We start from the raw sequence: 25,464 nt of genomic DNA on the forward strand, positions 1-25,464 counted from the left end.
TTCACTTGTCTACCAATATCAGTCTCCTGGAAACTCAAAGAAGAAGTCAATAACTAAAATAGAAATAAGCTAAAACTAACAAGAACAAGCATAATATTTTAACAAGAAGATAATAAGGTCTGTTATTCTACCTTCAAAACCTCCACAGAAATATGCATGTTAAACAAACTCTGCGGTGACTCTAGCAAGACTTCCTGAGGCTGAAACAAATGCAAAAATAATGTAAGAATGAGCATATGATGCGATATCTCCAATTCAAAGAAAACTAAAATCACTTTCATGGGCAATACTAATATAGCCACCACCAAAATAGAAAATCAAGTGCAGACTGAGTAGCAATATATGATTAAAAAAATGGACAAAATACTCCCTATATCACTGTGTGGCAGCATACTAGAATAGAATATCAATGCCTCACGAAACTTGAAAAAAATCCGTTCCCCTGAGAATCATACTAGCAAAACACTGGATATTCTGAAGATCATGAACTCTCGAGGTATCTACCCTGGATCATTCATGATGAAAGCAGATGACCATGTAATAATATTTTCTCTTTTACTAGCTTTCGAATGTCAGCAAAAGAATGTTTTCGCAGTCCATTCACTTGTATACCAATATCAATCTCCTGGAAACTCAAAGAGGAAGTCAATAACTAAAATAGAAATAAGCTAAAACTACGAAGAACAAGTATAATATTTTAACAAGAAGCTAATAAGGTCTGTTATTCTACAGGTGGGGATGACATAAATGTTGTCATGACCTACAAAGAAGTAGGTGTAAGTGGCCTGAAAATCTCTCATGAAGCTAATTAAAATAAAATGAATTTCAAACACAAAACTACTTTATATCAAATAATGCACTAATTCAAATAGCGCGCTTTGTAACATTCTTTGAAAATGATTTAACAACCTGAACTTTTGTTTTGTCATGATTCCTTAATAAATATAATAGCATACCTAAAAAAAAGCACAACCACTTTTACAGATGGGCTGCGTTTGGCCACATAGTGAATGGATGTTACAGGTGAACAGCAGAAGGTATCAACTACCATATAGAGAGCTGAGTTTCCAGTTAGTGAAAGATTCTTCTCTTAACTGTCATTTTAATTCTTGCATAATTTGGCCACAAGTCCCCATCATGATTACTTTGGCATTGATATGAGAACTTACACAAGGGAGAGAATAATGAGGCTTTCGATTCATCCCATGGTTGTATATGTTTATATTACAGAGTAGAACAGATGTGTGGATGAGCTGTGGCAGATGTATAGAAACCATACCCTACTTACCATTGAACTATAAACTAATGGACTGCTAAATGGAAGTGTTGTGCTAAACATTTAAGATATTGAATGTTAGCGTTGTGCCAAGTAGTTAAAATATTGAAAAATATTTGCATAATTTAAACATCGAAATTCATAAACTGAAATCCACTTTCGAAATGGTTAATTTGTTTTCTTGTTTAAATGTTGACATCTGTATAATCTATACAGGAAGAAAAAAAAGGTATTTGAATTTCAGATCAAAGGATTTGAAGGATCCCTAAGTGTTAATGAATGTTTCAAGTAATGCAAAACCTTTTACATTGAGTACTCCTTTCCAAGAGTTATATCAATGAATTCATCCAGCCTCTCAGATTTTACAAGAGGCCTTATTGAAGAAGAGTTTATCCTTGTTTCTCCAGTGAGAAGTTGTAGCAGTATGATTCCAAAAGCATACACATCACTTTTCTCTGTAAGATGACCAACTGTGGTGTATTCTAGGGCCAAACATCCCATGCCTGTAGAAGATTTTAGGATTGAATACACTATGTCATCCGCTAAAAGTTTATGCAGACCATAATCTGAAAGAAGAGGATTTAAGTTGATCAAGAAGAATCTTCTCAGCTGAGATGTTTTGATGCACAACAACTTTTCTTATGCATTCATGCAGATACTCAATGCCTGCGCAGATTGATACCAGTTAACAAAACCAAACAGCGAGTGACTATCAGCATAAATAAATGGCAGGCTTAACATATACCATACCAACGATCTATCTATCCCATTTACAAGTTATTTTATCAAAACATGTTCGTTTCGTGGAGAATTTTGATTAGAAATGCAGGCAATACTCCAAATACTTAAATGTGGGTATGTTTTCCATGAACCTATGGAGTTGGTTGTTGCTCAATATTTTTGTGCCCTAGACATCTATCTACACTTCCTGTTTTTTGTATGTAGCCCTAGTGTGAATGTGTTATTATAAATATGTTCTCTGTCCAGTTATTATATACAGGGAGGTAATGTCAATCTCAATTTTTTTGCCTCCATAGGATACGCTTTAAGCAGTTGTAGGAAAACATTATCGGACAAATTTCTGCCAGTTTACATAACCTTAAATACCACCAGTTTAATGATTTCAAAAAGTCCCAAAGGGCTGGGAAGTGTGTTTGAAAATGTGGAACATTGGTTGAACATGTTTATATGATGATGCACCATCATTTGCTTGCCTGCACTGCATATGTGGCAACTTCTCTTTGCGAGGGGAATTTTGTATAACATTACACTAGTTAGTATTCTTATGATCAAAGAAATTTGGTTGTGGCTTATGCATATGCCCAAAGCTTATTTTCATTAGTTGGTGCACCCAGATAAATGTAGTGCATTCTCAGCTCAGGTGAGGATGAGATAATTCATTAACTCTTTCTGTTTGTGTGTACCTCTGTGCAGCAGAGTATTGAATTTAGACAACATATTGGGTGCATTGGATGTGGACAATAACATAGACCCATCTAAAACCAGGTCGGATGAGCACCTCAAGGTTGTGAAGATTGAGGATGCATCTCCTGACTCCACAACTTGGGACAAAATGTTAGAATTGAACCCAGAGTTAGATGGATCTATACTAGTTTCTAGTCATGGCCAGAGATTCAAGAAGTGAGCTCAGATTAAATGAGGGTGGGGCGATCCATCAATTCGGTGATCCATCAATTCTTTATATATTTGTGTGTTTGCATTTAGTATCAGTGCATTAAATCTAGATGGCAAAGTAGCAGTGCAAGTTTAGTTCTAATGAGAGTGAGAGTGATCCATCAATTTTGTGAGCGAGTTTGTCCTCCCTACCTAACCTCTAAAAGAGAAAAGACTTGTGCCATTCCTTTTTGTGTGTGTACATGTGTATAGAAGCTAGACGCATTAAATCTATAAAATCTAGATGGTGCCTAGATGCATTGTGTTTGTGCAAAATGGCCTATATATATGAAATATTGGGATGGACATACGCGAAGTTGGGCTTGGCTATCTGAAGATGCATATCCGATCTGGGTTAATAACTTAATACAGGTCTTCCCTAGTAAATTTTCTTGAAGATATTTGGGGATGTGTTAGTTAAGGCAGAATACGTATGATTCATAAGCGCACTGACATATGAAAACAAACCAAAATCTAACCAACAAGGAAATCCCCTGCAAAGAACGGTTAGACTTACCTTTCGCAACACCATGTGCAATCCTTACCCTGACAGGCCAATCGAGTACCCTCCCATCTTTTGCATCTTAAAACTATGATAGATTGTCGTTGGGTGCAAAATCATACATAAGAAAGCACTCGCCTCTACCTCAAGAACAACAAAAGCCTCTTAACCTCACCACATTTTCATGCCTAAGTAGCGAAAGAGTCTTGAGACCCTCTTGTAATTCTAATTCCTCTATCTTGCAACTCATTTTACTGATGATTTTGATGACCACAAAAGACCCGTCTCTCAATACCCCCTTGTAAGCAGCATAATAGTTGTTTCTCCCCAACGAATTCTTTTAAGAGAAATACCGTGTTGCAAATTCAATTTCCTCGAGGTTAAATCTAGAGCTCTGGAAGCGTTCACATCCTGTTCCGTCATCTGCCAAAGGATTCAAACCATTTGAGTACTCTAGACTAATCAAAGGAGTGATAGATTTCCTTCCAAAATATTTCGAATTATTGATACTTAGTCCTGTCTATTGTCTCATAAGCATTGCTAATCTTCTGTTTTCGTCTTGGAAACCATGAGAATGTGAAAACGGTTGCCAGGATTCGTCCACCTATCAAAGCAATCACAGCCACAACAATGGCAATGCTTGGGGTTTTAAACATTTTGGAGCAATTTTGGCAACTTCTTGAGAAAACTGCAGATTTTGGAATTTTCTGCAACAGAGGCACAGAGGAGTCTGTAGGAGATTTGGCAGTTAGATTTGGTGCCCGTGGGCCGAAAGTTTCTGGCCTTATTAATGGAGAACTTCCATTACACATTGCAAGCCCAGCAAACTCTTCTCCACAGAGCTTTGAATTGTTTCCATACCTGAATCCTTCTTGCATTCGTTTAAAACCTGCAACATGCAAGAAAAACCACACTATATCAGCCCATTTTTGGCATAAAAATACACTGGAAACAATTCTTACACTCAAACATTATAATTGCAGCAAGAAAAACGGGGTTCAACAGCCTGGGTAATAGAAGGACATGTTCATCAACATTTTGCATTTGTGTGGGCTAATATCTAGAACAATGCATTGTATCTATGGTAAACAAACTCCTCACTACAGAAATCCAGAAGCAAGGCCATGCCCGAAGAAGAAGCCATAAGCAAGCCCCATGAATATTGAACCAAGCCATTAGATATGAGAATGTTAAAAAATAAAAATAATAAAGTGAATTAAATTAAATTAAAAAGAGACGTTGCCACGCCAAGAGCATGCTTCCCAGGTGTCGGAGGTATGGAGGTCAAGTGTTGCCTGTCTTATCTCGAATGCATGCCTCACTTCCAATTTCTTCTCCTGCACAGACTTCGCCAGTGGCTGAGCCCAGATGGGTTGTTGTTGTTGTTGTTGTTACCATTTCCATTGCCAGCGCCACCACCACTGCCTCCATCTTTTTCATTGACAGTATAAACTATCAGCCCAATGTCACCCGCAGCCATTACTACACAACTCTGCTAATTCCCCTCGAACACAACACTGTGATTCCCCCTTCTACCCCCTTATCTCCGCCCCCTCCTCTTGCTATAGCGAAGGCACCTGCCTTCATTTATAACCCTGCACCTTCCTTCCACAAGAGTTCCAGCCATATTTATGTCCCAATTATTGCATCCGTAGGAGGAGCGCTACTTCTTGGACTAGGGCTTTTGGGAGCCATTTACTTTTCAAGAAAAAGGCGAAGCAAACCAGAGACAATAAAGCCAGACACATGGGATGCGGAGGATTTAGAGATTGAATCGAGCCTTCTTTCGAACATGTCGGAATTGCTGGCATCTGACAGATTGATACGCTTTTCCTTCAAAGAACTTCAGGAGGCCACCGACAATTTCAGCGAGGCGCACAGAATCAAGAATTCTATCTTCCACGTGATTTTGCGCAGAAACAAAGTGAAGATCAAACAGATGAGAGGGAAGGTATCAAAGGAGATCAACGCCCTTCACAAATTCCACCACACGAGTCTCGTCACTCTGCTTGGCATCTGCATTGAAGAATCGCCGGACTAGGACTCATACCTCGTCTTCGAGTACGCCGAAAATGAGTCCCTTAGAGACTATATCCATAGCGCATAGTCACATGCAGGGAGTTCGAACTTGTCATGAAACCAGAGGCTGTAGATCGCTCTGGACACCGCAGAGGGGTTGGAGTATCTACATCACAACACGACTCCCACTTGCGTTCACAAGGACCTAAATAGCCGCAATATTCTTCTGGACAAGAATTTTCGAGCAAAGATCACCAATTTCAGATTGGCCAAATGCGAAGCAGATACGGGTTCTTGTCCGTAGAAGTGGTTCCAGGTTGAAGACAGAAGGAGAAAGGCTCCCGGGTAAAGGCTTATTCCTTCCTTCTCCTTCCTTCCCCTTCAGAGCCAACCCTGTACTAGTCAATGACACAATTAGATGAACCCTGGAATATTCCAAGGCTGTAGGGTTGCATTCAACAGTTGAGCAGGGTCAATCACAGAGCACTCGTGATGGGTAGAAGCAGGAGGTAACTTCTGTATTTTTTTATTCACGATTCATTTCCCTTTCTTCATGAATCATTCCCCTGTATGGCGAGTTTCCAGTGCTCCCAGTCTTGCAATAAGATTTGGAATAAGATTACACCTGGTTACATGCAAACATAAGAGATGGCACCTGGAAGTTGTGAGATGGCACCTGGAAGTTGTGGCAATTGTGGTAGGCGTACAAGCGGCGATAAGTAGTGGTGGCAAGCGTACTTTGGCATATGAGCAGGGTTGATGCTTTCTCTATTATACCATGTAGTCCATGGAAATCCAAAATAGTGGAGCTAACATTTAGTGCTGTCGACTAATTCCAGCATTAGATTAGGTAGTATTTTTACCAATGTCAAAATATCAAGAAAACACAAAATTATAACATATGCTTTAGCTTCGAATTAGCTTCGGTCCTTAGGAAGAGGCCAAATAGCCAAATAACATATTGATAACATGATTTATCAATATATGTCTACAAACTTGGTTTATAATTGATAAGCGAGGAGTAAAAGCAGCACTAATAATGTTAAAGTGCTCATTTCCGTTTCCGATTACTATAGTCCATGCCGGGACGACAGGGACTAATAAGGAAGCTTAGATGTTCTTCATTTAGCTCTTTATTACTTTAGAAAATATTAATATAGTAAATCCATGTATATATATTTGATATAAACATGGTCAATATTTGTAATTTTATTATCTAATTAAACATGATATATAAAAAAAATCAAGATAAGTTACAACTTAATGACTTTTCTTATTGCATAAGTGAATTGCAAAGCTATAATAGTGATTGAGGATGTAAATTGACACAAAAAAAAAATACCTTTATAATTTATAATAAAAATAAAATAAAATATATGTTAAGTTTTATTATGATTAGTATAAAACCATGTAATTGAAGTATTTTAAAATTAATTTTATATTAAGTGTTTGTAAAATAAATTTTATATATTTTTTTAGAATTTAGATATTCTTCATTTTGTTCTCGATTATTTCATGAAATACTAATACGATGTACAAAAGTGTAAATATTTGATACAACACATGTCTAATATTTGTAATTGTATCATTTAATTAAATATGGCATATATAGAATTATTTCGAGAATGTAAAATAAGTTACAACTTAGTGACTCTCCTTATGGCTTAAGTGAATTGCAAAGGTAGAAAAGTGATTGAAGAAGCAAATTTATTCTTCTTTTTGGATGAGACATAGGTAGTACTTTTCATTTTTGCATAACAATTGTAGTAAAATGTTGGTGAAATTTGCATTTTTTTTATAGTTGTGGTGCATGATATCATAAGGAAGGTGTTTCACTGTACACAATTTATCATAACTAGTAACTTATTTACTTTCTAGAATTCCTTCATAAAATTTGCAATAGAGCATAAGACTACTAGCATTTTATTTTCCATGCAAAAAAGGAGAGGCAACAAAGCTTCAAGAGAAGAAGACAAAATCTATACTACCAAACTGTAACACCCTATTTTGGCATAGGCAATTACATGTATTTATGACTTAATTATATTTTCATTACACACTATATGTTTTCATATTTGGAAAATATAATTCCTACTTGTCTTTGGTGTGCTCATCAATTTTGGAATGAGTTTGTTCCTATTCTCTAGGAGTATTTTGGCATAGGCAATTACATGTACTTATTGTAGGAATTTACAGGGTAAGTTCCACAGAAGAATACCAAAAGGACACCGCTCACAACCAGATCTCAAATCAATACACCAGTATTTTTGACGTGGTTAAAACCCTCAGAGTGCAAGGAGGGAAACAGTCCACGGCCTGTCCCAACGTGGGTACAGACAATTTATTAATCAAAGAATGAAAATTTACATAAGCTTCTCTCATGCACGGATTACACGAACAATGACCCTCCATGCGCTTTAAATAGAACTCATGGACCAATCGGGTGTCAAGCCACGGATCAAGTGTCGGTAATACCGAGGTGAGAGTGAACCGTCGGATCACTACATATCGTGACCGTCGGATTGTAAGTTACAAAATGTACAACGGTAAAGAAACACACTTTACCTAACTCTAACCTAACTCTATACTAGACCAAGTTGAACTTAACTATATCCTATGTGTCGGAATATCCTAACATCCCCCCTTAAGAACAACTTGGGATAGGATTGAAGGATTTACAAATATGACACAATAGGAGAAGGAAGGAGGCACTAGAGCCTATCCCCCCTTAGTGACAACTTCCTGAACTCCAAGCATATATCGAAGTTTAGTGAACTTCGCCTCTGTGAGAGCCTTTGTGAAGATGTCTGCAACCTGATCATCCGTTGGACAATATTGCACTTCAAGAACATGGTCAAGAATGAGCTTTCTGATGAAGTGCATGTGTAGTTCAATGTGTTTGCTGCGCTGATGCTGGACTGGATCTTTGCATAGCTGAATGGCACTTTGATTATCACACCAAAGTGTGGTTGGATGCTGCTGCTCAAAGCCAAACTCTGATAGGATCTGACGAAGCCACAAGGCTTCCTTACTAGCTTCCACGGCACCACGATACTCTGCTTCTGCTGACGAAAGAGAAATGGCAGCCTGTTTCTTACAAGCCCATGTAATAGGTCCTGAACCAAGAGTGAAGACATAACCGGCAGTAGACTTCCGATCATCAAGGTCACCAGCCCAATCAGAATCAGTGAAACCAACTAACAGAGGAGCTGCTTTGGCACTGTAATGAATCCCAAACTGTATTGTACCTCGAACATAACGAAGTATTCTTTTAGCTGCTTTCCAATGACTTTCACGGGGGTTTTGCATAAAACGAGCAACAAGGCCAACAACAAAGGAAAGATCAGGACGAGTATGGGTTAAATACAAGAGTTTTCCGACAAGTTGACGGTATAAGGTAGCATCAACTTCAGGAGAAGTACAAGAGACTGAAAGTTTGACTCCAGACTGAAAGGGAGAAGGGGCTGGCTTACAGTCTTCCATGTGAAAATGACGAAGAATATCACAAGCATACTTGGACTGGGAAAGGAAAATACCCTCTTGGGATTGCAAGACTTGAAGACCGAGAAAATAGTGTAAGTGTCCTAAGTCTGTCATTTCAAATTTCTTTTTAAGGCTGGACTTCACATGGTTTATAAGGTTGGGATCACTACCAGTAAGAATAAGATCATCAACATAAAGAACAAGGATGATGAGAGAGTTGCCCACTTTCTTGGTGTAGACAGTATTGTCAGAATGACACCTAGAAAAGCCAGATTCTAAAAGAAAGCTATCCATTTTGGCATACCAAGCTCGAGGAGCTTGCTTGAGGCCATAAAGGGATTTCTTAAGTCGACAAACAAGGCTGGAGTCTGTTTGTATGAAGCCAATGGGTTGTTCCATATAGATTTCTTCCTGCAAGTCCCCATGCAAGAAGGCAGATTTAACATCCATTTGATGGACTTCCCATTTTAAAGAGGCAGCAAGGGAAAGAACAAGGCGGATAGAGTTCATTTTGGCAACTGGAGAGAAGGTTTCAGTGTAGTCAATGCCTTCAACCTGTGAAAAGCCCTTAGCAACTAGACGAGCTTTATGTTTATCAACTTTCCCATCTGGTCCATACTTGGTTCTGTAAACCCATTTGCATCTAACAAGTTTGCGTCCCTTTGGTAGAGGAACAAGATCCCATGTATCATTTGTCATCAATGAATGATATTCTTCATTCATAGCTGTTTCCCAATGTGGATGGCCTGAAGCTTCTGCAAAAGTGTCAGGATCATGATTTACTGGAGCTTGAGCCAGTAAAGAAGAGGCTCTTTCAAACTGAGAACGTGTACGTCGCTGATCTGTAGGATCACCGGCAAGATCACCTGCTGCATCCCGAGTAGCACGGACCCATCTTGGAAGTTGAGGATCCTGAGAAGGTGGGGAAGGATTATCATCCTCGCTTTCATCATCAGAAGAAGAAATGTTTTCAAAGATAGAAGAGATAGGAAGAGGTGGCACATCCGCCGGACTAGGCTCGCAGGCCGATTTATTTTCATCAAATTTTACATCTCTTCTAATGATAACATTTTTGGACTTAAATGGAATAAGTCTATAGCCTTTTACATCTTCAGAATATCCAACAAAAGTACATTTCTCACTCTTAGGTTCTAAGGCTTTATGCTTTTCATCTGGAATATGGGCCCATGCTTCACTTCCAAACACACGAAAGTGACTTACATCTGGTTTAATGGAACTCCAAGCTTCTTCTGGAGTGATATTCTCTAGAACCTTAGTAGGAGTGCGATTGATTATATAATTTGCACAATTAATTGCTTCGGCCCAAAAACTAAGACTGAGTCCTTTAGATTGCAGCATACAATTAGCCATTTCCTTTAAAGTGCGATTTTTCCTTTCAGCTACACCATTTTGTTGTGGAGTGTATGGAACAGTATGTTGCATTTGAATTCCATTTTCGGTGCAAAAGGTGATGAATGCATTTTTAACATATTCTCCACCATTATCAGTTCTTAGCTTAAGAATTTGATGTCCAGATTGTTTTTCAACGAATGCTTTGAAGGCCAAAAAGGTGGTAAATACTTCGCTCTTGAGTTTTAAGAAGTATACCCAAGTGCGTCTAGAGAAATCATCAATGAAAGTTAAGAAGTACTTGCAGCCAGAGAATGAAGCAACAGGAAGAGGACCACATAAATCACTGTGCACAAGCTGTAAAGGGGCTGAGGCGTGCCAAGAGGCACGTTTGTCAAAACTGTCCCGATGATGTTTTCCGAGTACACATCCGGAACAAACACCATCTTTGCAAGATACCATAGGAAGACCTGTCACCATGTTTTCTTTACATAGATGCTGAAGGGAGCGATAGTTTAAGTGACCAAACCGCTCATGCCAAAGTTTGCTCACTTCATCATTATGAGCAACAAATACTGAGGGAAGATGGGATGACCCAAAGTTGTGAAACTTATACAACCTTTTGGAATCATCAGCAAGACCAGTAGCTAGAATCTGTTTAGGATCTTTTAGATCCTTGATTACAACATCATGAGGTGAAAATTCAACAATTTTACCTTCACCTGAATGAGTTATCTGATAGACAGATAGAAGGTTGCAGGATAAGTTTGGAACACATAATACATCATTGAACTGACCATTGTCTAGATGAACAGTTCCAGTCCCTACAACATTAAGAGATCTATCATCACCAACATATATATTTTTGGTGTTACAATCATTTAAAGAAGAAAACATGGCTTGGTTTTTGGCCATGTGACAAGAGGCTCCAGAATCAATGAGCCACTCATGAGAATGAGAAGAAGAAGAAGATACATTTAATGCATAACCAGACTGAGATGATTGACGATGACATGCAGAAAATGCCGTTCCGGAAGTTGAAGTTGAAGTAGGCTCCAGATGGATGTTATGTTTCTTCATTGCGGCTTCCAAGGCTTCCATCTTCTTAAAGCATTTAGATTCTAAGTGGCCATCTCGATTACAAAAGTTACAATGTCTATCAGTCTTCTTCCATTTGTTTTTATTGGTCTTATCATATTGCTGAAATGATCTTTCATCTTGAGGCTGAGTTGGTTTAGGACCATTCCTTTGAGGATAAGACTTCTTAGGATTCTTTGAATTTGGATGCTGCTGGGCGGCTAACGCTTTTGTGGAAGAGTTTCCAAGATTAAGAAGACCAAGGTGTAAGAGTTTTTCTTGTTCTCTTATTAAGGAATCACAAAAGGAGTCAAAGGAAGGGGGCTTGTAGTCTTTGCCTTGACAAATGAAAGCTTCCCTGGTAGAATGGAAAGTGGAAACAAATACAGAGTAGGCTGGTCCTAACTTAGTAAGGATGGAATAAATAAGGTTACCATCATCTTTCTTAACTTTAACACCTTCCAAGAGATATCTAAGGTTCTTGAATTTTGACAAGAAATCTTCAATGCAAGAAAAATTATTAGGATCCAAAGTAAGCAGCTCATTTTCAAGTTGATGGGATCTAATTTCATTTTTAATCCCAAAAACTTTAGCAAGTTTTTCTAATGCTTCATGAGGAGTTTCAATTTCTGCAATGTGGAATCTAAGATCAGGAGAAACAGACATTCCTATCAAGCCACGTGCTTGATCTTGTCGATTTTCCCATTTTTCGGCCTTGTCTTCATCTTTGGGTTTCTTCTCTTGGTCTGTGGCTATTCTGAAGAGACCTTTACTTCTAAGTAAATCTCCCATGTAGGCTACCCATTGGAAGTAGTTAGTGCTGTCAAGAATGACTTGGCATGGACTTTCCATTTTTGAAAAACAACTGAAGCTGAAGATGCTGAAAGTAAGTGGTCCAATGGATAGATCTCGAAAAAATAGGCGGTTTTAAAAAAAACGGCTCTGAAAAAGGCTTCCGGATGAAGAAGTTATGGCTTTTTGAAAAAAAATTGTTGACGTTGCCGGCAAAGTGCGCGAATGTGCGGGAATGAAAAAATCCGCCCCCACAAAATGGAGACTTGAACCCAAGACCTCTACTCTCTTAAAAGGTCTTTGAACCAATTGATCTATACAAAATATTTGAGAGAGAGAGAGAGAGAGAGAGAGAGAGAGAGAGGGGGGGGGGGGGGGGGGGCCTCGATTTGCGTGCTTGCCTTGGGAAGACTCTTTTCCCCTACAAAACACAAAACACAAAACCCAACACGAATATCCAAAGAAAAACGAACCTTACGGCTCGAAGTTAGCTTTAGCCAAAAAACTAGAAATTTAAAAAAAAATCTCAAAGTTAGCTTTTAGCCGAAAAACTAAATATTTTCCTCAATGTTTCTGATTTTCCGAGATCACACTAAGGTGCAGGGAAAAGAGCATACGCATGAGAAAAATCCTTTCTTTCTGTTTCTGATTTGCCCAGATCGCACAGAGTCGCAGGGCAAAGAGCATACGCAGAAATGAAAGGTATAGATCCGGGAAAAAAAAGGCTAAATAAACCGAAACCGAAATAAGCAGAGAGAAAATGACAGTAAACTGCAAAAAAAACACTGTATACCTCCCGATCTGAAAAATGACGCAGCTAGGGCTACCGGAAACCTTTTCGCGTGAAACGAAAGGGGTTCCTCACTGAAACAGATGCTCCGAATGCAACAGAGCAGTCCTCTCGGCCCGAAAGCAGTCAGAAACAGCAGATCTAGGAAACGACAGCCGCATGCAGTTCTACCGGCTTCAGATTTGGATCACCAACGGACGCGGCCCTCAAATAGCTCTGATACCATGTAGGAATTTACAGGGTAAGTTCCACAGAAGAATACCAAAAGGACACCGCTCACAACCAGATCTCAAATCAATACACCAGTATTTTTGACGTGGTTAAAACCCTCAGAGTGCAAGGAGGGAAACAGTCCACGGCCTGTCCCAACGTGGGTACAGACAATTTATTAATCAAAGAATGAAAATTTACATAAGCTTCTCTCATGCACGGATTACACGAACAATGACCCTCCATGCGCTTTAAATAGAACTCATGGACCAATCGGGTGTCAAGCCACAGATCAAGTGTCGGTAATACCGAGGTGAGAGTGAACCGTCGGATCACTACATATCGTGACCGTCGGATTGTAAGTTACAAAATGTACAACGGTAAAGAAACACACTTTACCTAACTCTAACCTAACTCTATACTAGACCAAGTTGAACTTAACTATATCCTATGTGTCGGAATATCCTAACACTTATGGCTTAATTATATTTTCATTACACACTATATGTTATCACACTTGGAAAATATGATTCCTACTTGTCTTTGGTGTGCTCATCAATTCTAGAATGAGTTTGTTCTTATTCTCTAGGAGTTTTTTTAGATCTAATTGTTTCCTAGATTGGTGTGTGGTTGAAATATTCTCTCAACCAACTAATTGTGTTGAATTGAGGCTTTTGTGATCCATAACCATTATAAGAAGAAATTTCGGCGTAAATCACATTCAGAAAATCATTATCGACGCGTTTCTAAGCAACCAGTGTGGTTCATCGTAGGACAAGTTGAAGAAACCACACTGGTTGGTTCTAAACGCGTCGACAATAATTTTCTAAATGTGATTTACGCCGAAATTTATTCTTATAACAACTAATTGTGTGTCAAAGACAATTTTCCTATCTTGAGATAATTCTTCATGTATATATGTAATATTATTTTATCAATATAATTTAGTGTGCATTATCAAAATTTAACTTGGTGTCAGAGCAGGTCTGCGTCTGACTCCCTCACGTCTGGGTAGAGTGCCACGTAAATCCTAGGAAGAATAAAGTTATGTGTTTGATCACTCGGGGATGAGGCTGCCTGATTCATTGAACGAGTGACTGTTTCAGTCAAAGAGAAGTCTAGCGTTGATGAGTGCCAGACTAAGGTCGAAGGAAGCATCGCCCTGTTGGTCAATTGAGGTCGACTGTGACGAGGCCAATTTGGATGAAGAGGTCAATCAGATCATCGCTGCATGTGTACGATGTGTAAAAGGTGTACTCATAATTGGATAATTGGACAAGATAGAGTGTGGTGTTACGGCCCCACAGCCGCACAGAGGTTGGAGCATCGAGCCACGGTGGGACTAGTAGGTGCCACGACTGAAAGAGATCTGTTTGGGAACTGTTACAGACTGAGTGCGAGAGTGTTTATAGCCGCGGACTGGAGGTGGAGGTGTTATTCATATCCATAATGAGGGGTCTGCGTTGACATTTGTTGAGCACAAGCGCAATAGTTGCTTTGATATCTGTTGAGAATGTTGAGATTTGAGGTGCACTAGTCCTGTGCCATGTTGGAGCCGATTCTTTTACTGTTTAAAATCGGTACATATTAAGGTGAAGCCTAGCGCAACAGCCTATGTCTGCACTTTGAAGAAACCGACAACAGCAGGCCGTCTTTGACTGTCTTCCACCAATGTAGGCCCATCCATTCAACTTCTGGTTGGCTCGTGACCGCAACATTTGAGTTGTTAAACAGAGTTGTTGGTATTAATACATTTTTGACTGTCCGTTTTTATTCTGATGAGGTGCACGCAAAGCTTTTGTCCTGCGTCCGACAGAGGAAAGGATTTTGAGTGCCTTACGCAAAGAGATGGTCATTATATCTGAGTGATGTATTGTGTTTGGAAATTCTAACCCCAGCTTCGAAGCTAGCAATGATACTTGGGTAATTGCTGGCAAGCTTCCCATGTTTGAATTCATTGCAACAGACATAGTGGATATTTGTTCCCATGGATATCCAAAAAGGAATAACGTGCAAAATGGTGAACTATACCACTATGATTGTGACATAAAAGGTGCTTTCGTACAACCTGGGATAAGATCTCCAACGCTAGTATGTTGACGTGCTAAGAATGATGTTGCCAGAAGGATCATGGAGCCAAACTATGAAAGAATCGAGCGCGCTGAATTGGAGCTGTTAAACAACTGTTGTGTTAGTGTTGAAGTGTTTCTAAATTCTAATTGATGAGATAGCTTAGTAGGTATGGTAAGCCTATTGGAGCTATCACAACATGTGGACATTAGGGTGAGAATTTTTTTTTTGCTTTGAAATTCTTGAACTTATTGAATCTTATTGAGCCTAGTTAATTCAATAGAGGTGAATGTATTTATTTAGTTAGAATTTGCGATTCTAATTGCTGACAGGTAAAGCATGGAGATCCAAGATTAGTATGTCAAAGTTAAAAATGAAGATGTCACAAAATCAAAAGTACAAAGCCTATGATGAGTGATACTATGATACAAGTGAGAAAGCAGTGGTGTGCTCAAGCATATGAATGGTGTAGTGTATCCAAAATGAGTGGCAAAGGATCCAAAGGGCAGCATAATGCAAGTTACGGTTTGAGTTTGTAGATTAGGCTCATGACAATGATAAAGTATGAGTCACACATTGTAATTATAACAAATCTACATGTCATATATTGCTTTGTAATAGTCCGGCGGTAAGACTGAGAGAGGCATGCATACCCCTTTGTTATGTGTTCCCTCTATTAGAGAGCTTTTAACACCATGGAAGAGTGTGTCATGTAGAATGGATGCACTTGGGTGGACCATATTGGTTGTAGAGTCCATAAGGTGATATTTTATATTTAGGGAGAGTTCATCGAGACGTTGGATGAAACATATATGTTAAGGACTTCCTAGTAGATTGACAGTTGCAGCGGTTGGGAACCCATGTATCACAGTAGATGGTTGTTCCTTTATATGGACGTCGACAACCTGATGAGGTCTGCATGAATAAGACACAAGGTGTAATTTCTAGATTGGACCAGATGTATATCTTTGCTAATTGATATTAAGACAAGTAGTCATGAAGGGGGCGACTTGGAAAATATAATTCCTAGTTGTCTTTGGTGTGCTCATCAATTCTATAATGAATTTGTTCATATTCTCCACGAGTTGTTTAGATATAGTTTTTTCCTATATTGTTGTGTGATTGAAATACTCTCTCAACTAACTGATTATGTGTCCAAAACAATTTCCCTATCTTAAAACAACACTTCATGTATATGCATAATATTATTTGATCAATATAATTCAGTGTGCATTATCAAAATTTAACTATCACTATTTAATATTTCATTACACATTATATGTTATCACTATTTGATCTTTTGCCATCCAATTTATGAACATGTAGACATATGTACATTAAAACATTAAATTGATCATTGTTATCAGTATTTGATCTTTTGAAATCCAATTTATTAACATGTGGACATATGTACATTAAAACATTAAATTGATCATTGTTAGGCTGTTAATGCTAAATGTTGTAGGATTTACTTTTATTGAAATATCTTGATACGTGATATGTTTTTATGGACTCACAGGTCAATATCATATTAACATACATGAACTTGTGTTATAAACTAATGTATAGTTTTAATGGCAATGTAATAGCTAAAGAAGATAAATAGTAAGTGGTTAATGTTGGGGACATCCAGTGATCTATGGTGGATAGAAATTATCCTTAAACCCTTTTTTTTTTTTTAATTTTCTTTATATGCATTGTTATGATCTTAGGCATGTGTAGGCTTTTCAGGTGATATCACTATCTGACTTGATAGTTCGATGATGAAGCACCTAAAAGCAATTTTGCAATATGATCCATGATATGGTGTGGACTTTAGGTCTATTAAGAAGTGTGATGCATTTCTCACCATTTATCATATAAAACTAGAGTCATGGGAGTGGCATTAAGTCACTTTATCTTAGATGTAATGGTGATTACTAGTTTCTTATTACAGAAATTTGGTCAATATGTTGGCACTTCCACTTACATGGCTTATCTATAGTCAGGTTAATATAGTTAATGCACCAAGATAATCCAAAAGAGGAGGAATTTGACTTGGAGTATAGAAGTAGGCTAAGGAGATAAGGTGCTTTGAGTAGTTAAGAGTGTTATTATGTTTTAGTCATCTAAATATAGTGTCTATCTTATTCTCTTTTGGGTGTTAAATTCCTAGTTTATATGTGATGAAATAGAAGAAATATTTAATTCATTGAATTGTCGCAAACTAATAATTGAATTATTACTTTGCTTGTATATGTTATGCATTGGTATTATCTATTGGTTGGGAGTATATAAGAATTATACTTAGATGCATTAATAGTATGTGTATGAATTATGTATGTATATACATGTTATTATTAGTACTCATACAACTATATAAATTAAATGACTATAAATATTGATAGGCATCAAAACACTACCTCATGATACATTTCATGTTGCAAATATTATAAAAAATCATAAAAATTAACTAATTTATAACTTTATTTTAAATTATTATTATTATTATTATTATTATTATTAATTATAACTGAAATTAATATATGATTTAAACATATATAGGTTTAGAAAAACATGTAACAAGATTTTTAACCATGGAGATTCACCTCTACTTTACCATGAAGATTTTTAACCTATAAATATGCTTTGTTACAATACCATGGGCCAATACCATGTACTAATACCATATGCCCAAAAAACCATAACTAATATTCACATGACAATTTGTTTTAATTAATCAATTTAATTAAAAGGTGAGAAATGACATAACTACTTTTGATAGAAATTTCAACCTTTGATTTATGTATACTATTAAGAATATTTTAAAATATTCTATTTAGGTTAAATTCCTACTGTGGCATAATAATAATTATTAAATAAATTAAAATTATAGAATCTCTATTCCAAAATAGTGTGGTTTTATGTAATATTAAATTTAATATGAATATTAATTATTAGTTATTAAGGTTAAAGTTAAAACCTAACATTCTATTTAATGTTAATGAGTGATGATTAGTAATTAATGTAATGTTAAAACGTAATGTAAATAGAGTTATACCAACAAAAAGATGCTTGATCAATTGAAGAAAGGGATATGGATTCATATGCCAGTTTTTCACTTCCAACTCCAAAGTAGTTGACCCTCTAAGGATATATTAGTCTCATACCATTGATATAAAGCTCCTTTGTGAAGGAAATCCATTCATTTTCTAAGGATCCCTTTAGATAGAATTTGATAGGAATTAGCCAATGGACAATTGAGGAAGGCTCCTCTCTTTTGACACTATTCAAGGAGTAAAGAACTTTTTAATTTAAGACATGAATTAGATTTAAGGATAATTTATAACAACGAGCACCTCCAATAAAAGGGTTCTTTCCAAGGATAACCTGTGCACCATCCCCAACTTTCTTAGTAATCCAATTAAAAAGAAAAGGAAAAGGGTCTATCACGGGTTTCCAGATAATGGAGCACCTCATGGTAGGCTTATCACCCTATGAAAGCACTTCCATTCCAAAACCGATCCAGACCTGATCAACATAACATCATCTAAAAAAGGACATGGGTGATGAACTATTTAGGGGAGACATTAATATCTTTGATGTTTCCTTTCTGCTTTTCCTCTAGGAAAAGGAGGGGAGAGAGGAAACCCCTGTCTAATACCTCTAGAGTAGGGAAAGTTACGAGAGGGGGACCCATGATTAAAACTAATGAATTTGCAGAGGTTACGCATCCCATGATCCAATTAGTGATCTCCAAGTTAAATCTAATATACAATAGGACTAGTCTAAGGAAGGTCCAATTGACTTTATCAAAAGCCTTATTAAGATCCATTTTTAGAACTAAAGCCTTCATATTTTTTGTCTTAATAGAGTGGATAAACTCTTCCATAATGCCAATTACATCGTGAATTTGTCTCTCTGCAAGAAAACCAAATTGATTGAGGCTCATTTTCTTTGTTAATTTTTTTCTTAATTATGTTTATAATCATCTTTGAAATGCTTTTACACACCAAGTTAAAAAGTGAATAGGCCTATAGTCTAGAAAATTATTTGCGTTTGAGCTTTTTGGAATTAGGGCTATATAGGTGGCATTCATAGAAGATGAGACTTTCCCCTTTATTTTTTATTCCTCTACCTATTTTCAGAGGCCAAGCCCATGAGATCGAAGAAATAAAGAAATAAAGAGTTTAATTGTCTAACCATTCCAGCCTTAACTTTTATCTTTTGAGAAATGCTTTAAGACCCCTTTGATTTCTTCATAGGAGATGGGGTTGCTTATCATATCAGAATCCTTTGAGTTGAAAAGTCTGGGATATCTCTAGATGAGTTAAAGCCGAGGGACAATATTGTTATGACCAACATCTCTAAACAAGGAATAAAAATGGGTAAGCACTGCTTTATTTTAAATATGATTGATTTGAAACAAATTTTACATCCTCCACCTTTATGGCCCAAATAGAATTTATGTTTCTTAAGTGGGTGGCATAATTATCAAATAATTTTGTATTACCATCCCCCAACTTTATCCATGTCGCTATTCTCTTCAGCCTCCATGACTCCTCAAGTCTCAAAATATGTATTTTTCTAGCTTCTAAAGAGCTCGTCCTATTAGATAACTCCACTGAGTAGTTTGTGTTAAAAAAATCTTATGAGAGTTGATCATATACTTTCTCCAAGTCATACAAGGCATTTATGAGATCAAATTTCCTGTTATGAAACCAACTCACAAAAAGATAGAAAAGATAGATCAATGCCTTAGAATTCTGCCTCTTCGAGGGGGCAACCTCCTTTACATTACATAAATGAACAATTCTTGGATGATTCAAATGAAAAAACCTCCTTTCTATATATAGGAGTCTAAGGAGTCACAATATAACCAATCCGACCTAACAATAATAATATAAAGGCACATAAATAACAATAGAGGGATTCTACGGGGCACAGTAATAATAATATGGGGACAATAGGGGAACAACAATATTAATAAGGGATACAACTACAATAGTAATGGGGGCATCATTAGTATTATAGGGACCTAACATGCGCCTCTCCTTAAAAAAAAAGTGTTGTCCTTAACGCTTGAGTAGTTTTGGATGCTTCGGTATAAAATTCTCATCCTCCCATGTGGAATCTTCAGTGGATAAGTTCTTCCACTTGATGAGATACTCCGAAATGGATCGATTTCGTAGCTTTCGAGTTCTTGTTTCTATGACTGCTTCCGGTTCCAATATAATTTTTCCTTCCTCGTCAAGTTCTGGAAATATTGTTTGAACTGGGAGCTTGTTGCCTATAACCTTCTTTAAACATGAAACATGGAAAACTGGGTGCACTCAAGAAGCTGCAGGAAGCTCCAATTTGTATGCCATAGTACCAATCTTTTGCAACACCTTGTACGGACCATAATACTTTGGTGATAATTTATTATCCTTCTTACCTTGCTTGAGGGACATTTGTTTATATGGTTGTAGCCGTAGGAATACCCAGTCACCTACATCAAAACTTCTTTCACTACGATGTTGATCTGCTTGTTGTTTCATTCTATTCTGTGTCAACACAAGGTTATCCTTTAAGAGTTGGAGAACTTGTTGTTGATGCTCGATGTGACGTTCCACTGCTTGAACCTTAGAATTTTCTATTAAATATGATGTGATGGATGGTGGCTGATATCCATAAAGTGCCATAAATGGGGTCATTTTTGTTGCAGTATGGAAGGAAGTGTTATACCACCATTCAGCTAGAGGCAACCATTTGACCCATTATGTTTGTTTATCAGATACAAAGCAACAAAGATATCCTTCCAAACATTTGTTTACTAACTCAGTTTTCCCATCAGATTGAGGATGATAAGATGAGCTATGAGCTAACTGAGTACCAAGACAAGAAAATAATTCTGTCCAAAAATTTCCAGTAAAAATGGGATCTCTGTCACTTACAATAATCTTTGGGTTTCCATGTAGCTTTTGAATTGTTTCTATAAATGCAGTAGAAACTATACTAGCTTTAAATGGATGTGATAATGCACAAAAGTGAGCATACTTGGTAAGTCTGTCAGCTACCACCATGATGACACTCTTTCCCTCAGACCTGGGTAAACCTGTGATAAAATCCATTGAAACCTCCTCCCAACATTGGCTTGGAATGGATAAAGGTTGTAATAGACCTGGTGTCTTAATTGTTTCAGCTTTATTTTGTTGGAAAACCAAACATTCTGCCACAAAATATTGAATATCTGATTTAAGGCCATCCCAAAAAAATTCCTTCTTAACCCAGTGGTAAGTTTTTAAAAATCTCGAGTGCCCTCCTAAGGTAGAAGCGTGCAATTCCAGAAGAATATTTTGTTTGAGTTGGGAATTCTTACAAAGGTATAAGTGATCTTTGTACCATAACGAATCATTTTTCCAGCTAAATGTATCAGATGTACTGGAATCTTGTTGTAACTTTCGAATAAGTGCCCACACTTCTTCGTCATTCTTCCATTCTCCCCTTGCTTTGTTTATCCAATCTGGTTGGATAATAGAAATGGCGCACAACAATGCTTCCACATCCTCATCCTTTCATGAGAGTGCATCTACCACAACATTTTGCTTCCCTTTTTTGTAGATGATTTCAAAGTCATAACCCAACATCTTTGTGACCCACTTTTGTTGTTCTTCAGAGGATAATCTTTGTTCTAAAAAGTATTTAAGGCTATCATGACCCGTTTTTACCTTGAAGTGTCTTCCCATTAGGTAGGGTCGCCATTTCTTAAGTGCATGTAGTATTGCCAACATTTCCTTCTCATAAATAGCTTTGTGTAAATACTTTCCCTTGATTGGACGACTTTCTAAAGCAATGGGTCTTTCATCTTGCATTAAAACAACACCAATTCCATTTCCTAAAGCATCAAATTCCACAATAAAGGTTTTTGTGAAGTCTGGCGTAGCTAAGATTGGTGCATGGCACATTGCCTCTTTAAGATGTTCGAAGGCCTTTGTTGCTTCTGGAGTCCATGAAAATGCATCTTTCTTCAATAATGTTGTTAGAGGTGTTGCTATTTTCCCATATTTCTTAATGAACTTGCGATAATACCCTTTCAACCCGAGAAATCCTCGCAAATGTTTTATGGATGTGGGGATTTTCCATTCCTTAATGGCTTTAATTTTGCTAGGGTCTACCTTAACTCCTTCATGAGATACAATATGACCCAGATATTCCACCTCTTGTACTCCAAAGAAACATTTGGATCTTTTTGCATATAATTGTTTCTCCTCCAATAGTTGTAGCACCCTGTCAACATGTTCAACGTGATCCTTCCAAGACTTGCTGTAGATTAGTATATCATCAAAAAATACTAACACAATTTTTCTAAGGAAGGGTTTGAAAATGGAATTCATCAAACCTTGAAATGTAGAAGGTGGATTGGTAAGGCCAAAAGGCATGACCAAAAATTCATAGTGACCCTCATGAGTTTTAAATGTTGTTTTCAAAATGTCTTCAGTCTTCATTCTGATTTGATGATATCCTGAACGAAGATCCAACTTGGTGAAGTAAATTGATCCATTGAATTCATCCAATAATTCGTCAATGACAGGAATGGGAAACTTATCTTTAATACTGAGCTTGTTGAGCTCCCTATAATCCGGACACATGCGCCATGATCCATCCTTCTTGTGCACCAATACTACTGGAGCAGAGAAAGAATTTTGGCTAGGTTGAATTATACCAGCCTCTAGCATTTCTGCAACCATACGTTCAATTTCACTCTTTTGGGAATAGGGATATCTGTACGGCCTGATGTTTGGAGGAACACTTCCTGGAATCAAATGAATAGCATGATCATGATCACGAATAGGTGGGAGACCTTTGGGAGTCTCAAATACCTTGGAATGATTGTCCAAGACTTTTTGGAGATCTAGAGAAATAGATGATTTCGATGTGGAAACATCTAGCGAACATAATTGTGCAATTACACCTCGTTGTTCATTTTTTAGAAGCTTTGTCATACCGTTAGAGTTGATTATCTTTCTCGGTTTCCCTGCAATACCCCTTAATTCAACTTCCTTTCCTTCCACATAAAATTTCGTAAAAAGTTCTTGAAAGTTAAAAGCTATTGTACCCAAGGATTGTAGCCATTGAACTCCTAGTACAACATCAGCACCTCCCATTGGAATTGAAAGCATTGGGCTATTCAATACATATTCTCCCATTGATAGCTTGATATTATGGCACTTTCCAGAGCAATTTATTGTTCCTCCACTTGCAGCCATCACTTGACACTCTGGTGCTGGATATAGGAAGCAATTCAATTCTTTTGCTATCTTACAATGAATAAAATTGTGGGTACTTCCTGAATCAATCAACACTATTACCTTTTTCTTCTTGATATGTCCTTCTATCTTGATGGTTTGAGGAGTGGTAATTCCAGCCAATGCATTACAAGATATGGTCGGATTCCTAGGCTTTGTTCCTGGAGTATATCCTCTTCTTTTGACCTTTCTTGTTCATTTTCTTCAGACTTTCTCTTCACAATCTATGTAGAATAATTTCTTCTCAGCACACTTATGACCTTTAGTGTATTTTCTATCACAACTGTAACAAAGCCCTTTTGCTCTTTTTCTTCCAATTGTTGTGGTGTGAACCTTATAGGTTGTGGAAGGCTAGGGGCAGAAACACTTCCATCTTTATAGTTGTGAGTGGTAGGCTTCTTGGTTGCCATAATTTTGCTTTCCATTTTTCTTACTAACCTGAATGCCTTCTCCAATGAATCAAGTTCCCAAAGGCGAACATCACGTTGGATATTCTCCTTTAAAGTCCATATGAACACATCAATCCTATGCTACTCTAGAATATTTTTTACCCTTATGTTCAATTTGTGGAACTCCTCAATGTGCTCCATCATTGAGCCCTTTTGTTTGAGACTTATCAATTGGCTAAAAAAGGTGTTGCTTTTTGTATCCTCATAACGTGCTGTCATTTCTTCCGTAAAAATTGCCCAAGTGATAATTTGTTTACGAGAGAAAAGCCATTGATACCATACAAACTGATTTGGTTCCAAATATAAAGTTGCAATATGTACCTTTTGTGTGTTTTTCACATTATTGAGATCGAAAAATTGCTCCATCTGTAGTATCCATGTTGTGGGATCCTTGCCATCAAACTTTCTCATATCGATTTTTGGAATATGGTGGGTCTTCGATCCAACATTAGAGTCTATGAAATCATGATTAACATTTCTTTTGTTCTCATCATGAGTTTCCTTTACTACCCTTTCACCATTAGTGACCATTTCTTGTAGCAACTTATTCAAATTTATCTTCAATTCTTCCATCTTATCATCCATGCCATCCATCTTAGCGTCCATGTCATTCATCTTAGCTTCCATGCCATTGATATTAGTTTCCACACCATTCATCTTAGCTTCCACGCCATTCATCTTAGCTTCCACACCCTTTATCTTAGATTCCACACCATTTATCTTAGCTTCTGTTAGCTTTTGTGAGAGTGACATTTGTTGCACTTGGTCTTGTAATTTTGATATATCATGTAGCATTTCTTCCTCTTCTTCATGAGTCATGCTAGAGATTTCAGGTTGTTACTAGGTGTTTCCATTTTCTTTCTTCAGGGCATCAATTACCGATAATAATTCTTCACTATTCCCTTTGAATTCCTTCAAACTAATTTTTCAAACCAAGCTTATGCAAATATTAAAAGAATACACACCTTTTTTCACTTTGTAGGCACTCGATATTAAATCTGATGTATCTCTGTAATTTCAGATCTTTCAATTCTGAAATTGTGACCTGCAGTAGCCCTCTATGTCCTCTTTCCAATGCCACCAGTCTGATCGAATTTAGATTCTCCAAGGAATATTTATGCACAATGTCCCAAGATGACCTCAGATTATATACCTTTTCAGAAGAGCGAACTTGTATGAAGTGACACGTGTCACTGTTTTGACCTTCGAGTCTAAAAAATATATACAGGAAACTACAGTCCGTCCTCTTTCTGTAACTTCTTACGAAATTGCAATCTGATGCTCAAAACAAAGGTTATGACGATTTTCCCAAGGTCACTTGTTTGGAATTTAATTCAGGAGTTTGCAAAAATACCAACTTCCTCATATCATATCTCCACGAATATAGCGCGAAAAGCTCTAAAATTTGAACCCTAGGTTCAACGCGATTTCGTCTCAAATGGGTTTCTTTTGTTCGCTTCTGAAACATCGTAGAAAAAAGTTATAGCGAAAATGCCACGATGACC

At 37.3% G+C, this 25,464-nt stretch overlaps 1 pseudogene; it reads right to left on the reverse strand.

Annotated features, from left to right (window-relative positions):
* Nucleotides 1–1,579: 1,579 nt before the first annotated feature.
* LOC149221809 (proline-rich receptor-like protein kinase PERK8) lies at nt 1,580–4,420 on the reverse strand (annotated as a pseudogene).
* Nucleotides 4,421–25,464: the final 21,044 nt, after the last annotated feature.

This window comes from Pinus tabuliformis, chromosome Q (genome assembly GCF_031772625.1).
Source record: "Pinus tabuliformis cultivar Carrire ecotype Pingquan chromosome Q, CPIR1, whole genome shotgun sequence".
Taxonomy (NCBI): Eukaryota; Viridiplantae; Streptophyta; class Pinopsida; order Pinales; family Pinaceae; genus Pinus; species Pinus tabuliformis.